The 15,333-nt window shown below is 30.1% G+C and overlaps 1 protein-coding gene across 1 annotated transcript in view; it reads left to right on the top strand.

Annotated features, from left to right (window-relative positions):
* The window catches only part of LOC142331148 (uncharacterized protein CG43867), a 514,685-nt gene that overhangs the window by 362,184 nt on the left and 137,168 nt on the right, over positions 1-15,333 (top strand). The window lies entirely within an intron of this gene.

Raw genomic sequence — 15,333 nt, 5'->3', positions numbered from 1 at the left:
CACGATAACTGCCGTAATTTTGCGCCAATCACTTTCAAATTGATACATAAAATATAGCGACCCAAAATCTCGATCGAGTTCGTTATGGGGCAAAATCGGACCATGTAGGTGGAAATGGGGGGCTTTTTCGAAAAACCAAATATTGCTATAACTTTCTTGTTAAGTAAAATATCGAATGCGTTTAAAATTACTAATATTCTTTGGATAAGGGCCTAAATCTTATCTAAGTAAAGTTTTTTGATATCACTAATCATTGGCCCAGGGGGTGGAAAAAGGGGGTCAAAAAACATCATACCTCCTTTAATAGGCACAGTATTGAATCGGTTTAAAGCGGTCGTTAATCCTCTAAACATTACCTAAAACCTTTGAAATAATTTTTGATATGACCAGCTCTTACGACAAGGGATGACCAAAATGTTGCTGGAATTGTAAGAAAATTGTATGCTAAACACGTGAAACTTTTTTCGCATGCAACCATTGTCGTATTGAGTAAATTTGAAGTTTTTCTTAATTTTATGGCGGAAATCTTATTTTATCCCCTACTTAGCACCTGTGAAATCTATTTCCGCCTTCCGGCGTGCCGAAAGGGATTTTTGTTTTGGATAATTGTTTTACTGTTTTGCTTAGGGAAAAAAATTCGGTTAAAAAATAAGCCATGAATAAAAAGATTCTTTTCTCCGATTTTTGAGGAAGAGGAAGAATTTTTGGGGCAAATGTTTTTAGAAACTGTAAGATAAACTTGTTCACATGTACTCTGAGCTCAGTATAAATTGGGGTTATATTAACAAAATTTTGAGAAATTGATCCCAGAGAAACTGCCTATTCCAACCCCTGGAGATATTGATCCAAATGTTTAACCAACAAATTGCCTCTTACACACGAGTCTCTGCCAAATTTCATCAAAATCGGTTTATCCAGTTAAAAGTTATTATTCTTCAAAAAATCCTACGCAAGTGCGTACGAACATTACCCCTTACTTTTTTTTCTTTTTTTATTTGGGAGATGCTGGGTCTTGAACGTCGAAAAATGCCAAAAAAGCCCATGCCCTATTTTTTGACTGATTTCTGTACATCCCTTGCGTTATAGCTTTGCAGCTACGATTTCAGGAAAATAAAAATAAAACAGCAAAGTTCATTTAATATCAACTTAACACGCTTAATGTGAAGTAATTTCGGATTCGTGAAAATAGGAAGAATTTGCCTTAATTTGATAAATAATATATTTAGACGAACTTAAAAGTAATATTTGAAATTAATAGAGATTAAATGTTGTAGTATCTGAGATTTAATTCGTTTAAGATCTACTGTATTTTAATGAAGAGATTAAATTAATAACTGAAGGGAAAGGAAAGTGGAATCAGTCGTAGAGCAGACTGTAATTATATGCGCATATTATTATTTTTTTTTAACATACAATATAATTTATTTTTACACTTCTGCCCAAAAAGGAGTGCATTGTATTTAGGATGTATTTATTTATGTTTGATTGTTCCACCGTAGCAGCTCAACGGCTGAACCGATTTAGATATATGATCCAGCGTTGGAATCCTTACGTTACCAGGAGTGTCATAGGCTATATATATTGTATATACGAGTCTATATTTATATATATATATATATATATATATATATATATTTAAATAAATAAAAAAAAAACAATTATACAGAATTGTCACCCGCGTGCTTTTTAATTATCGTATATTAAAGAGCAATTTTTGTCAGCAATATTTTTTTTTTTGGCAGTCGTATTTTTTAATATTTATCTCTTGTTCAATACAAGTATATTCAGCACTGGATATATAGCATAATCATAAATATAAGGTTAAAAATTATAACCCAAACTTGAATTTGGGAAGTACAGTGTGGATTTATAGACTTGGAAAATCCTACATTGATAATGTTTTTACGGCCCAGCAACTAATAGAGGAAAGACGGGATTGTATTTGGAAACTAATTTAGCATTCATAGATTTTTACGTAGAGATAAAGTTTGGAAAATTGTAAGACGTGCAGGGATGCCACACCATTTAATACAAGTTATTTAAAGTTTATATGAAGTATCAAAAATAGTAAAAGTAATTCAAACTTCCAAAGCAGTGTCAGAAGAGATAGGACTGGATAATAAAGGACTAAGACAATATTGCACTTTCCCCATCTTTCACAATATCTATATCGACAATGCGGTAAAACAGTGGTGGAAGAAAGTTAATGTGGGGATAAAATTATGACAGGAGTATTCGATAAACACGTTTCTATTCGCGGATGACAAAATCGTTATTGAGGAAAAAGAAGAAATCTTACAATATTCAATCTTTCATTTGGATAAAATATACCACATATATGATCTGCGGATATAAGCTATAAAACCAAAAACGGCAATTCGAAGGGGAAATGGTCGATGAGATTTAAAATTGTGACAAAAGATTCCATTTTTGAGCAGGTTAATGCTTTCAGATACTTAGGATGAATCCTAGTTACATGTTACCATCCTGTTACCTACGAAAAGGATGTAGATGTATATCATAAAATAAGCACGTTTCAAGCACTGTGTGTAGTACAATATATGGAAGTCTAAAAATAAGATAAGAAGAAAGACAGGATTAAAATTTTATAAGACGAGGATGGTAACCTGCATTATTGATGAATTCAGTAAAAAACGAATGTATTATCACTAAAATTATTCTGGATTTTTATAAATGATGATGGACTTTTTTTTAAACAACCCTAGTTTTTGAAGGTAAATGTAAATAATGAAAACCATAATATAATATTTTCAATTAATGTTTTACTTATCAGAATAAAGTCGGATGTGACTATTAAATTTAACGAAAGTTTTTTAAACTTTTAGTAATAATTTTTGATGGCTATTTTAAGAATTTTATGAATATCGAGGAGTTTTCAGATATTAATTTAAAACAGTTAAGTTAAGTATTTAAGTTTCATTTAAAGGTATTAAAAAAAATGTGGTCGCTATTTTTTTTTTTTTTTTTGTAAATAAAAATATTTAATGCGTGTATAAAAAGATTTTTTCTCACTGGTACACGTATCTAGACGAATTTAGAATATTTGATAAATTATGTTTTTTTAACCTTCTCATTTTCAAATTAATTACTGTGTTTGGGAATGAAAAATAATAAAAATTATTGTTCATTATCATTTATTACTTTTACGGTTACGGTACTTATGTATGTTTAAAAAGTTATCGGCTTTTCGAAAAAAGTATGATATTACTTTCGGTCGCATGTTGGTGGTGGGAGGGGATGAAAATTAATTTTTTTGTACGTTTTGAGGTATGAGGAGTAAGAAAATTCCATTCTCTTAAATTGTAGTTTCTTATATATTTATTTATGTATTTTTTAATAAAAATACATAAATAATACACAAGCTTATGCTTGTGTATAAAATTTTGTGGCTCGAAAATCTTCAAAACTACTAGATCGATTTTATTAAAATTTAGATATGCTATAGTAGTAGTGTATATAAAGTTGTGCATGTGAAAATTTGATGAGTGATGAGTGAAAATGTTGATATATTTTATGAATATTCCAGTTAGGGGGATGAATATTCCATCATTTAATTAGCAATTTAAGCTTTAAAAACCGTTGTTAGATTATTAAAAAAAAAAAAAATTAAAAACCATTCTCCTGCTTTATTATTAACTTAATAACATCAGAGTTGTATATAGTATATCGCTTCATAAATACGAGTACTGTTTCATATGACAATATAATTAAGTTAGTAACGAACGATATTTAATTGAATTTACAACAGTATTTATGTATGTTGTTTACTTCAGACGTAAGTTCATTAAAATTTACCGATTTTATGAACATCATATTCGTATCAAATCGAACGTGCATTATTTAATCAATTTGGCGTGCTTTTACTTTTTTAATTTTATAACAAATTAAATATTATTCCATTATTTTAATGTAATTGTGTAATTTTTGTAATTCTTTTTTTTTTGTTATTATGTATTTCTGAATGTATTATTTTGTATATTACTGGAAATTTAAGAATTTTTTTTAACACGAATTATGAAATAGATTTTTGTTTTTATGGTTGTAATGATACAATATTATATTATATGTAATTATATTGTATAATTTGATTATTAATTAATAGTTTCATCTGATTTATTTGCTGTAAATAAAATTTGCTAACTTTTTATAAAATTTATTAAAAAATGTATTTTAGGTATTTTGGGGTCTTACACTTAAGGTTTAAAAGAATTGATATTTATATATTTTATGCATTTTAATAAACTTTATATTAGTGGATTTGAACCTATTTCATAGCTTATACCGTTACTGAGTAATGATTGTTACAAAATTTTAATTTTGGCAGCCATTTTGAGGTGAACCCGGCCATTCGTGTATTTTTGTAATTCTCTAACGATGCTTAGTCCGAATCCGAGATAAATAGAGTTCACACACATACATTCATATATTGAATTCAATATCGTACTATTCGTTCATGTACAATCGTACATATATGGATATGGAAGTAAAACTTGGACAATCGGAGTATCTGAGAAGAAAAGATTAGAAGCTTTTGAAATGCGGTGCTATAGGAGAATGTTAAAAATCAGATGGGTGGATAAAGTGACAGATGAAGAGGTGTTGCGGCAAATAGATGAAGAAAGAATCATTTGGAAAAATATAGCTAAACGAAGAGACAGACTTATAGGCCACGTATTAAGGCAACCTGGAATAGTCGCTTTAATATTGGAGGGACAGGTAGAAGGAAAAAATTATGTAGGCAGGCCACGTTTGGAATATGTAAAACAAATTGTTAGGGATGTAGGATGTAGAGGGTATACTGAAATGAAACGACTAGCACTAGATAAGGAAACTTGGAGAGCTGCATCAAACCAGTCAAATGACTGAAGACAGAAAAAAAACTATTCGTTCGTTATGTTATAAAAAATAGCTTATTTATATAATGGTATTAAATAGTACTAATAATGTAAGACCAAAAATATTTAACTAAATTTAAAAATTAAATATTGTGATAATTAAAATAAATAATATCATTTGACCAAGCCATTTAATTATTAGTAGTGTCGCAAATTATCAGTTATTGTGTATTTTTATTATTAATGTTATTCGTTATAAGTGTTTGTGCCATTACTTTCAACATTAACTGTTTAAGATTTATTATTGGATGAAATTCTGAAGGTAATTCGAAAAAAGTTAATGACCGGGCGTTTTACCTAGTTTTTATTACTAACGCGATATTTGCGTTTATGTTACTTTGAACGTTTATAACTCGAAAACGAAGGCATTTATCGAACGTTTTTTCGCCATCGTTTTTCTTTTAAAATTTTACATTCAATTATCACATTTTCACTTTACTATTTAAAAAAAAAAATAGTTTGCTTCAGTATGGAAGATCCAAGATTGATCCGACAAACATTTCAAAAACACTATAAAGTAGTAATTTTGTAACTATGGAAATCCGAACTTGTTTCTACCTCCTAGTTTCCCTCAGTTTTGAAATATGAAGCCGTTTCCGTATTTTATTATTACCTTTATATATAGTGTTAATTCTGTTACTTAATTTATCACCAAAATATTTTAGAAATAATTTAAGTCACATCAGTTATAAAAAGAGAATAAGTGATTGGCTGGCTGCTATTTTGAAAACACTAAATGAAAATTCTAACCGCATTTTTAAAAAAAATATTCAGTCCTTTTTATTGTCCCGTTTTAAGGCTTGATTTTTATGTTCTTCTTTTTCGTTTTTGTATGTTTCTCGATATATCATACTACCGTACTCTTTTTAATTACAGTTATTTCAATTTTATCTTCTATTACAGATCCGGCAGTGATTCGCTATTACTAGATTTGAATATATATATATATATATATATATATAGATAAAATTAATACAATTGAAAGTTTGATAAAACATTAAAAAAATGACATTACGGATCTTCACAAAATTTAACTTTTCACTTTATAGAAGTCAGATGGTAAATAAATATAACTGGTAAAACAACAACATTATCTATCGGATTTAATTCAAACCACTGTCTAGGCACAGTAGCCGGTGAAAAATAACTTTTTAACGAAAAGAGATACGGCTGCAAAATCATCACAATTAAAACTGAACATTAAAAAACTTACAAAACATTACCGAACTTAACAGAATTTAACCTTTCGCTTTATAAAAGTCAGAATGTAAGTAAAGCCAATTGTTAAAACAGCATTACCTGTCGGATTTAATTCAAGCTACTCCTTAAAAACATTGGTCGGTTCAAAATACCTCTAACTTTCTTTCTACCGGTTAGCTCGAGGATTTCAAAAGCTTTAAACCTTCTCCGGACGACGCGGACCATTTTGCAAAAACCCGCGCGTAAATCGGTTCAGTAGTTTTTTAGTCTACAACGGACACACATACGAACATCGCATTTTTATATATAGAAGAAGAAAAAGTCTGTTAGTATATTTGTTTGTTTTTTTGTTTCGAAAATATATTGACACCGGCGCCACCTAGCTGGTATAGTTTTTGCAAAAATTTTTCTTTTCACGTAACTAATATATATTCTGAATATGAGCCAAATCGGACCATAAATATAATTTTTCCAAATATCTCGACCCCCAGCGCCACCAAACTAATTCAGAAACCTTCGCGGGCGTGCGCACAACAACTCAGCAGTTTTATCGCATTCGAATGAATGGTATAGGAACTAGTACGAGATAAACAAACATTCATTTTTATATATATAAATATAGATGTTATGTTTTACTGATTTATTTCTCTTGCTAATGGAGATAGTTTATATATTGTATACATTAATATTGGAGGAAAATTATAGTATACATTATTCCTCCCACATAAAGTACATTAATTTGTTGTTTTACACCATTTCTCACTCTTATGATTGTGAAATGTAAAATGTCCGAGGTACAAGTCACACTAATCAGATTTGGTTTTTCTTAATTGTCAGTTATAAATAAGGTTGAATACCATTTTCATTTCATCTAGTTCAACATGTTGATATACAAGAGGTGTATTTGATTCAATGAATCAAATAAATGGGGCCGATCTGCGATGTGCCCCCAATGTGGGGGCACAACGCAGATCGGCCAAAACTGGCCCTCTCAATCATTTCCATGGTAGCACGGTTATTCGTGTGTTTGTGTCTAGTGTTTGTCGAGATAGATCGATTTAAGTAATAGTAAGTGTATTTTGGACAATATTTATGTGTAAAAATTAAAGTAAAACATGTAAAAAAATATAAAAATTCAATGTATCAGCCTCAGCCCGCGCAAAAGCCAGCCGGAAATATAAATTACGCATATCGTTGGAAGGAGGAGGTTATAGGCCACGCACATGTACCCCAATTTCCGGTGTCGAGCTAGCGAGACTGTTTCGGGAGCCTCGCAAAGTTGGCACGGCGCGCTCAGTGAACGACGCCGACGGCGCCAGTACCTCTACCGCTGCTTATTATGCCTTATGTCTCTTCTCATATCACAGACCAATGTTGAACAAATTTTTCGTCGAATATCAGTCGAAAAAAACATCATGTACCATTCAGTGTCGGTTCTATGTTAAAATTTAATTTAGTACCCAGTCGAGTCTCGGTTTTATTTCAATCTAATACACTAACAGAGAATTGCTGACATATAGACCGACCAGTTTATCTGTAAAGTTGGCCAAATGAAGGAACCAAAATTTTTCATTGGAGACTTAGTTTCTTCCAAAAAAATACGATGGTGGTTCTCCTATTTAACTGTACAGATAAGTTGGTCTGTCTGTAGTTCGGAGAAACTTCATCCAAGGTGTGTATAACGTCTCACGTTATATCAACGGCCGTGCGCTTCCACACAGCCCCATCCGATTTTTTTAACAACTTTTCGAAGAAAAGTACAATATTACTTTCGATCGCGTGCTTTGCGCGGGTGGGGGGTGAAAATGAATTTTCTTTACTTTTTGAGATATGAGGAGTACGAAAATAACATTCAATTAAATTATGACTGCCTTATGTATATACACACACACACACACACACACACATATATATATATATTAGATTTATTTACTTTTAGGCCTATGTATAAAATTTTGTGGCTCAAAAATCTTCATAACTATTAGATCAATTTCATTAAAATTTAGATTATGCTGTAATTGTAGTGTAAGTTGTGCATGTGAAAATTCGATGAATCTTGAGTGAAAATTAGTTGAGTCGTTCTTGAGTTATGTTCAATTTAAGGTCGTAACAATTTGAACGGGGTAAAGTTAGAAACGTGGTTCGTTATTATACTGCAAGTTGGAACGTGGAAACAAAATAAAATAACGAAAATTTGGTCTTCTTGCGCAGAACTGCGCAAGATTTTTTATTTATTTATTATTTAAAACGAGTTTAAATAAAAAATAATCGTGCGCTGTTCTGTACAAGAAGATCAACTTTTCGTTAATTTAGTTCGATTTTAATATTTTAGTATATATTTTTATTTGATTTAATATTGCTAACTATAAATACCGTAGATAAAGAAACGTCAACGTTTTAATTTCCAGTATCATAAAGAACCAGGCTTCTAACTAGCCCCACTCTAATTTTTCCGACCTTAAATTAAACATAACTAAGGAACGATTCAACCAGTCTTCATCTACATGCACAACTTCAGATGTACTACAGCATATCTAAATTTCAATGAAATTGATGTACCAGTTTTGGAGATTTTCGAGCCACAAAATTTTATACATAGGCCTATAAATATATAAGGAAACCCCAGTTTAATTGAATAGTATTTTTGTACTTTTAGCATATCTCAAAACATAAGGAAAATTCATTTTTACTCCCACCATGCGATTGAAAGTTACAGTTTTCTTCGAAAAGTTGCTAATAATAGTTAAAAACTTTTAAGTAAAACGTTCTTAATAATGAAAACGTTGAGAACACATTTAAAAAACAAATCAGAGAGGCAAAATCTGTGTAGTATTTTGTTTTGTCCTGTGGATTGTTCAGATTAGTACGCGGGGTTCAGTCTTATATATAAAAATATGATATGGAAGTTTTGTTAATGTATGAAAAATGACAGGCGTGACCGGGATTCAAACCGGAGTCATTCCGGGTGGTTGCTAAAACAATACTATTGGATTAATGAAATTATTAAAACGAATTTTCTTATCTTAATATTGAACATAATCTTCTTCATTACGAAGATTACCTCTATTTTTCCAACCGTAATAGATTAACGATGTAAAATTTATTCGTAAGGTGGCCGATGATAAATTACCATTACAAATTACAAATTCTAGTCAACTATGGTTGTTGGTGACAGAAATAAAATGTGATAACTGTTTACTGCGAACCACATCATCATTGCTTCTTTTGCTTACGACACGGCTATTCTGGCTATCGATATATATTGTAGTCTCGACTGTTCTGCTATTTGAATTGGCCCAAGTCAACAGGTGGCTGGGGAAATTGAGGATAAGGGTCAACCAAGCTAAGTGGAGTTCGAACGTCCTAAAGGACGTTCGCCATGAGGAGGGGATACTGAACGCAAATCAATCCGATTGGCGTTTTAATCCCACATACCAACAGCATTATGTACCTGGGCCTTCATCTGGATCGTCGCCTAACATGGAAGATTCATGTTCGGGAAAAGAGGACGCAACTTAACGTCAAGTTTAAGGAAGTGTACTGGTCGCTGTGTAGGAGGTCCCAGTTATCATTATCTAATAAACTGTTTGTACTCTCCTGAAATCGATTTGGACTTAAAAGTATTGAACTATGGTGAAAAACTTCAAGATATTATAGTAGTTCCAGAATAAGTTGGCGAGATGTATCAATGAGGCGCCGTGGTTTGATATTTGCGTTTACGTTGTGTCCGGGAAGAGATAAACGCTTCAGTTCTAGGTATGAACTACGCCTGAACTACCACATGAACCACTTAGCCATTAACCTCTGGGACAACAGTTGGCACGTTAAACGGTTTGAACGTCTCCACATACTAGACCTTAGTGACTCCATTTGATTTATGATGATTTGATTTCTGATATGATTATGAAGTGATGATGATAGTGGCTGTATTATGATTATCTGATTTATTTTAACGTATCCGGTTGAGTGCTCTATTTCTATTTACTCTGTTTATGTTTTTTCGTTTACTTTGTATGTCGTTTTTTTCTTTCTCTGTATTCATCTCTTCCTTTTTCTTGGTTCCTTGTTGTTTAGTCCCTGTTGCTATTAGACTTTACAATGTATGAACTCTTCTCACAAATTTTTGATGCTAGTTTTAATTACTGTGGAGTTTCTAAGAAAAAAAACTTCCTTTTGATTCAACAGAGTACATTCAATGTTTTTTGCAGTAGTAAATACTTATTAAATGTAATCAATATCAATTTATCCCTTTCATAAATGAACGAACAGAGTTATGAAATTTACTAGATTACGCTGTTGCCAAATGTACGCGGTTCAATTCTTTTAGCCTATATTGTTCGGTGAAATCGAGTGATCTATGACATAATAACTTTTGTTGTTCTCTCTGATCTTATGGAAAAGCGTATCTAATTGTGTGTGTTAAATGTTATAATACTATATAGGAAACTGTTACACGTAATTCTATTTTTACACTTTTACATTCAGTTATTTTATTGAAGCGGATTGTTATGCACCTCTATTTCGGATAAAATATTGAAAACAGCGTTTTTTAATATGTCTCGTGTATGTATAATACATATACAACCATTGTGATTATATATATATATATGTGTTGTGTTTATGTGTATGTCTGTGTGTTCAACCGCGTATGTATATATATATATATTCTACTTTTTTTTTAAATTTATATTCGTTGTAAATTTTGGACTTCAGGATATCGTAATTCTATTTTTCAAAACCTTAATTTATTTATTTTTTTAATTATTATTTTTTATATCTCTTTAAATAATTTCCAGATAAATTTTAGTTACTTAATCGTTTTTCCCAGTATTATCGATCTGAAACGGCAATGTAGTAAGTTATTTTATTCATATATAAAATTCCAGTTCCATTACATATAAAAACATTTAAATTTAATTTAAAATTGTGGTGTTTTATATACTTTTTCTTAATTCGGTATGTATCTTTAAATTGAACAGGAATATTTATATTGTGCAGTTACGTTAGTTTTGTAGTTACGTAGTTCGACTCAGTATTATTATAAAAGTGTATTTTCTTAGGCAACGATAAAATGTAGAACTTCTTGTTTTTTTTTTTTTTTGTGGAGGAGAAGGTTTTGATGTAATATTATTTGCTTTCAATTTTTTATGAATATTCATGTTGTAACAAGCAGTAGCTTCTAAAAAAATATTGTTATTGTGATGGAGACCTCGTTCTGAATATAAAACTGTATAATCTGAATTTTTATGATTGCTGCTATTTTATCATACAATAATTTTTTTATTAAACAAATTCATTTTTATTTTTTAAACAATTAAAAAAAATAAAATTAAGATTTTTGAATTTCGGGAAATATAAATTTTCATTAAAAAAATATATTTTCTTACAAATTGGAAAACAAAAAACGGGTTTTTGTAACACTTTCAGCGCTTGGTTTTCATCTCATTTTAATAAGCGTTTAAAGTTCTTCCTTTCTACTTTATGTAAAACGTAACAGTTATTTAATTCCTATATTATATTAAAAAATGAATCTTTCATCCTGAAGGATCGAATCTCGATCAGGTTTAATATACTACAAAATTAATATATAAATTTATAAATTAATGTTTGTATGTGTGTGTGTGTGTGTTGAGGGCGCGCGTGTAAGCAGTTCGTAACTAAACTTGAACGTTTATCGTTATAGGGCCTCTACTTTTTTTAATTTATTGTTTACATTTTATTTAAAAAATCACGTTATTCTTCAGCACGGGGTCACCTTGTTGTTTGAGTTCTCAGGCGATAATACTCTGTATAGTTATTCGCTTTTAAAAGAGAAATCCTTCGTTTTCCTTCTGATTATCGTTCATTCTATTGTTTTTATTATTATTTTTACCAAAACATGGTATTCTAAAAATATATTGATATATTAAATAAAAATTAGTTAATCAAGTTTAAATTCGCTTTTTCCAAGAAGTAAACTTAATTTGTTTTTATATGAACTATTAAACACTGCTGTTTTAAAACCTTTTTTTCCAACGCAATTTATTACCTTATAATTCTTTTGGGTGGATTGGACTTTATACAGAACAAAGTATTATTATTAAAATTATCTTAAATTAAGAAACCGTTCATCTTTTGAATTCAATTAGTTAACCGGGTGTTTCCTGAATTAAGTCTGCTAATATTCGAATCTGCTGACAGTAGCGAATATCTTGTTAAAAATAAACCATTAACTTTTTTTAGTATAAATATTTTTATAGGTAATGTATTTAAATTATTAAGGTATTTATAATTTATTTTTATTTTTACGTAATTAGCTTCGGTAGTCAGTGCTTGTATAATAATTATGTATGATAAAGAGATAAACTAATTGTATATTTACAGTAAAAGCGTCTGTATCACTCTTAACAAGATTATTATTCCTTTGTAGCATAATGTATACAGAACAAGTGCTGCTCCTTCATCTGTGTATAAAAACTTCTGTATATAAGATTTTATAATGCTCAATACAACTTAATAAGTTTCACCTTTCATAAATATAATCAACAAATTCATACAACTTCCATACAATACTTTTCATGTTTTGGATTTTTTTCACTAAAGTCCAAATTTATTAGATTGATTTCATTAGAAAGCTACCTATTGTAATGGGCACCGTGTGATTCGACTTCGGGAAAATTTCGGCATATTTTCGCGTTTCACATCTTCCAGACCTCAAAACCACCGTCAACTCAAAAGTTTATATATATTCACTTTCTTGGGACACGATAACTGCCGTAATTTTGCGCCAATCACTTTCAAATTGTTCCTTAAAAATAACTCTTCCCAAAATCTCGGTCGAGTTCGTTAACGGCCAAAATCGGACCATGGGGGTGGAAATGTGGGGACTTTTTCGAAAAATCAAAATATCGCTATAACTTTCTTATTAATTGAAATATCGAATTAGTTTAAAGTTCCTACTATTCTTTAGATAAAAGCCTAAAACTTATCTAAGTAAATGTTTTTGATATCACCAACCGTTGGCTCAGGGAGTTGAAAAAATGGTGTTTCGAAGACAAAAAGAATCATACCTCCCTTAATAGTCACAGTATCAAATCGGTTTAAATGGTCGTTAATTCTCTAAACATTACCCAAAAATTTTGTCTGAAACAATTTTTGATGTGACCAACTATTACGGCATGACCAAAATGTTGCTGGAATTGTAAGATGGGCCTTGTCGTATGCTAAATATGTGAAACTTTTTTTTACATGCAACCATTGTCGTATTGAGTAAATTTGAAACCTTTCTTAAATTTAAGGTGGAAATCCTTTTTTATCTTTTCTTATCCTTTTTTTAGGCACCGGTGAAATCTACCTCTGCCTTCCGGCGTGCCGAAAGGGATTTTTTTTTTTTAATTAGTAACTTAAAATCATGTGAAAATGTTGAGAGTTGTATTTTCTGTTATAATATTAGTAAATTTATGAATACATAAAGATAATAATATTTTATCTTACATAAAACATGATGGGGATTTTTTAACATACTTTTGGTTTTTTTTACAAACATTCGGAAAATTTAAACTTAGTGCGGTTGTTGGTTTTTTTGATTAATTAAAATTTGCATTGTTAAATAAAATGTTGTATGAATGTATCTAATTATTAACACAGCAGTTAATTACTAATTAAAATTCTGTACCATGTTATAATATATAACTAAAATTCTAGCTTTAATATAATTCACTGCCCTTCAACGTTTTAAAACGTGTTAAAATTAAAATCTAATAATATTTGTAGTCTCTAATTTACGTAATAAAATATTATCGTACTATGATAATATCAAATATATGACTCTTTTCCCTTTATCTTAAATGTTATTCGTATTACAGTTACATTTGTGTAACATGTGCTGGGTATTTCCTAAATGTTGTAATAATCGTGAAATGTACGACATTTATATGTCGTTATGTTGGCAGTTCTCCAATCCATATATATTACAGTTTTATATGTATATTTATAACTTATATTTTTGCCTTTATAATGTTTTATAGGTCTATACTTGTGTATAGCTGAATAAGACAGAAAAGGCAAATTTTTATTTTATGCGGCGACAGTTAGGATTTCGTATTTTCTAGAGAAGCTACGGTTTTTCTCTAATCCTTTTCCCTTCCATTATTTTTTCTGCGTTTGTATTTTGTTTGAGTTTTTTTATTATTTATTTAGTAACACCCTTTTTCGCATTCATATTTAAAATAATGAGAAGGAACTAAATGTATTTTACAAAGTCCACAGAGTATTGTTGGTTTACGCTTTTATTATTATCAACTGGCAACAGTTTAAACCACAAACTCGTTATTTCAATTCTAATATTGATTGGTTTCCCGTTATTGCATTATTTAAATGATCAGCCTATATAAAGTAACATTTTTGTATTTTTCACTAGTGTATTAATCGATTTTCACTGTGTATATACATACATATATATATATATATATATATATATATATTGTATTTATTAAATTTTTATCGATGAAGTATTTGAAATAATTACCATTCACAAATTATGAAAGAAATATTGAATTAAAATAAATTAAAATAAATTCTTCAAATTATTATTATTAAGCAAATCACGTTCACTTAATAGCCATGGTTTTCCATTAAGTGGTAATAATAATAATAATAAAGATAATATTGAGTCGATGTAAAAAGACTTTCTGTATGTTTGAATACCCGAAAACCACATCCATTGCAACAGTGCAAAGACGATTTTATTAGAACTCTACATGGATCCATTTATGAATTATAATATCATGAAGTGATAAAAATTTCGAGATGAAAATCTTTCGAAGGCTTTTTCGCTCCTCGGCCGTGACATTCGAACTCAGATGACGAGATTGGATTGTAAAGGACTAACCTATACGCATAGCCTCTGTAGCTCTATTTTTCGTGCAAGGTTACAGTCCGAAATCTCACAACCGATAGTTTTGGAAAATTATTATTAGATAAAGTGAGTGACTGAAATTATTAATAGAGAGAATAAGGTTAAATCTCACAAGCATCTTCAGTGCAACCTCTTAATATAAGTAATGAAGAATTAAGTTAAATTTCTGAATCGAAATGCTGAAGAAGTTTGAGATAAATGATTTTGGAGAATAACTTATCTTTAGCTATGATATAACTTTTCGAGTGTGTGCGTGCGCGAGCGCGCAAGCGCTTGTTTGTTTGTTGGGGAGCAACTGATCCGTAGTTTATTTCAATGGGC

Source organism: Lycorma delicatula, chromosome 10, assembly GCF_047948215.1.
Source record: "Lycorma delicatula isolate Av1 chromosome 10, ASM4794821v1, whole genome shotgun sequence".
NCBI lineage: Eukaryota > Metazoa > Arthropoda > Insecta > Hemiptera > Fulgoridae > Lycorma > Lycorma delicatula.
This window is presented reverse-complemented; position numbering and strand designations above follow the sequence as displayed.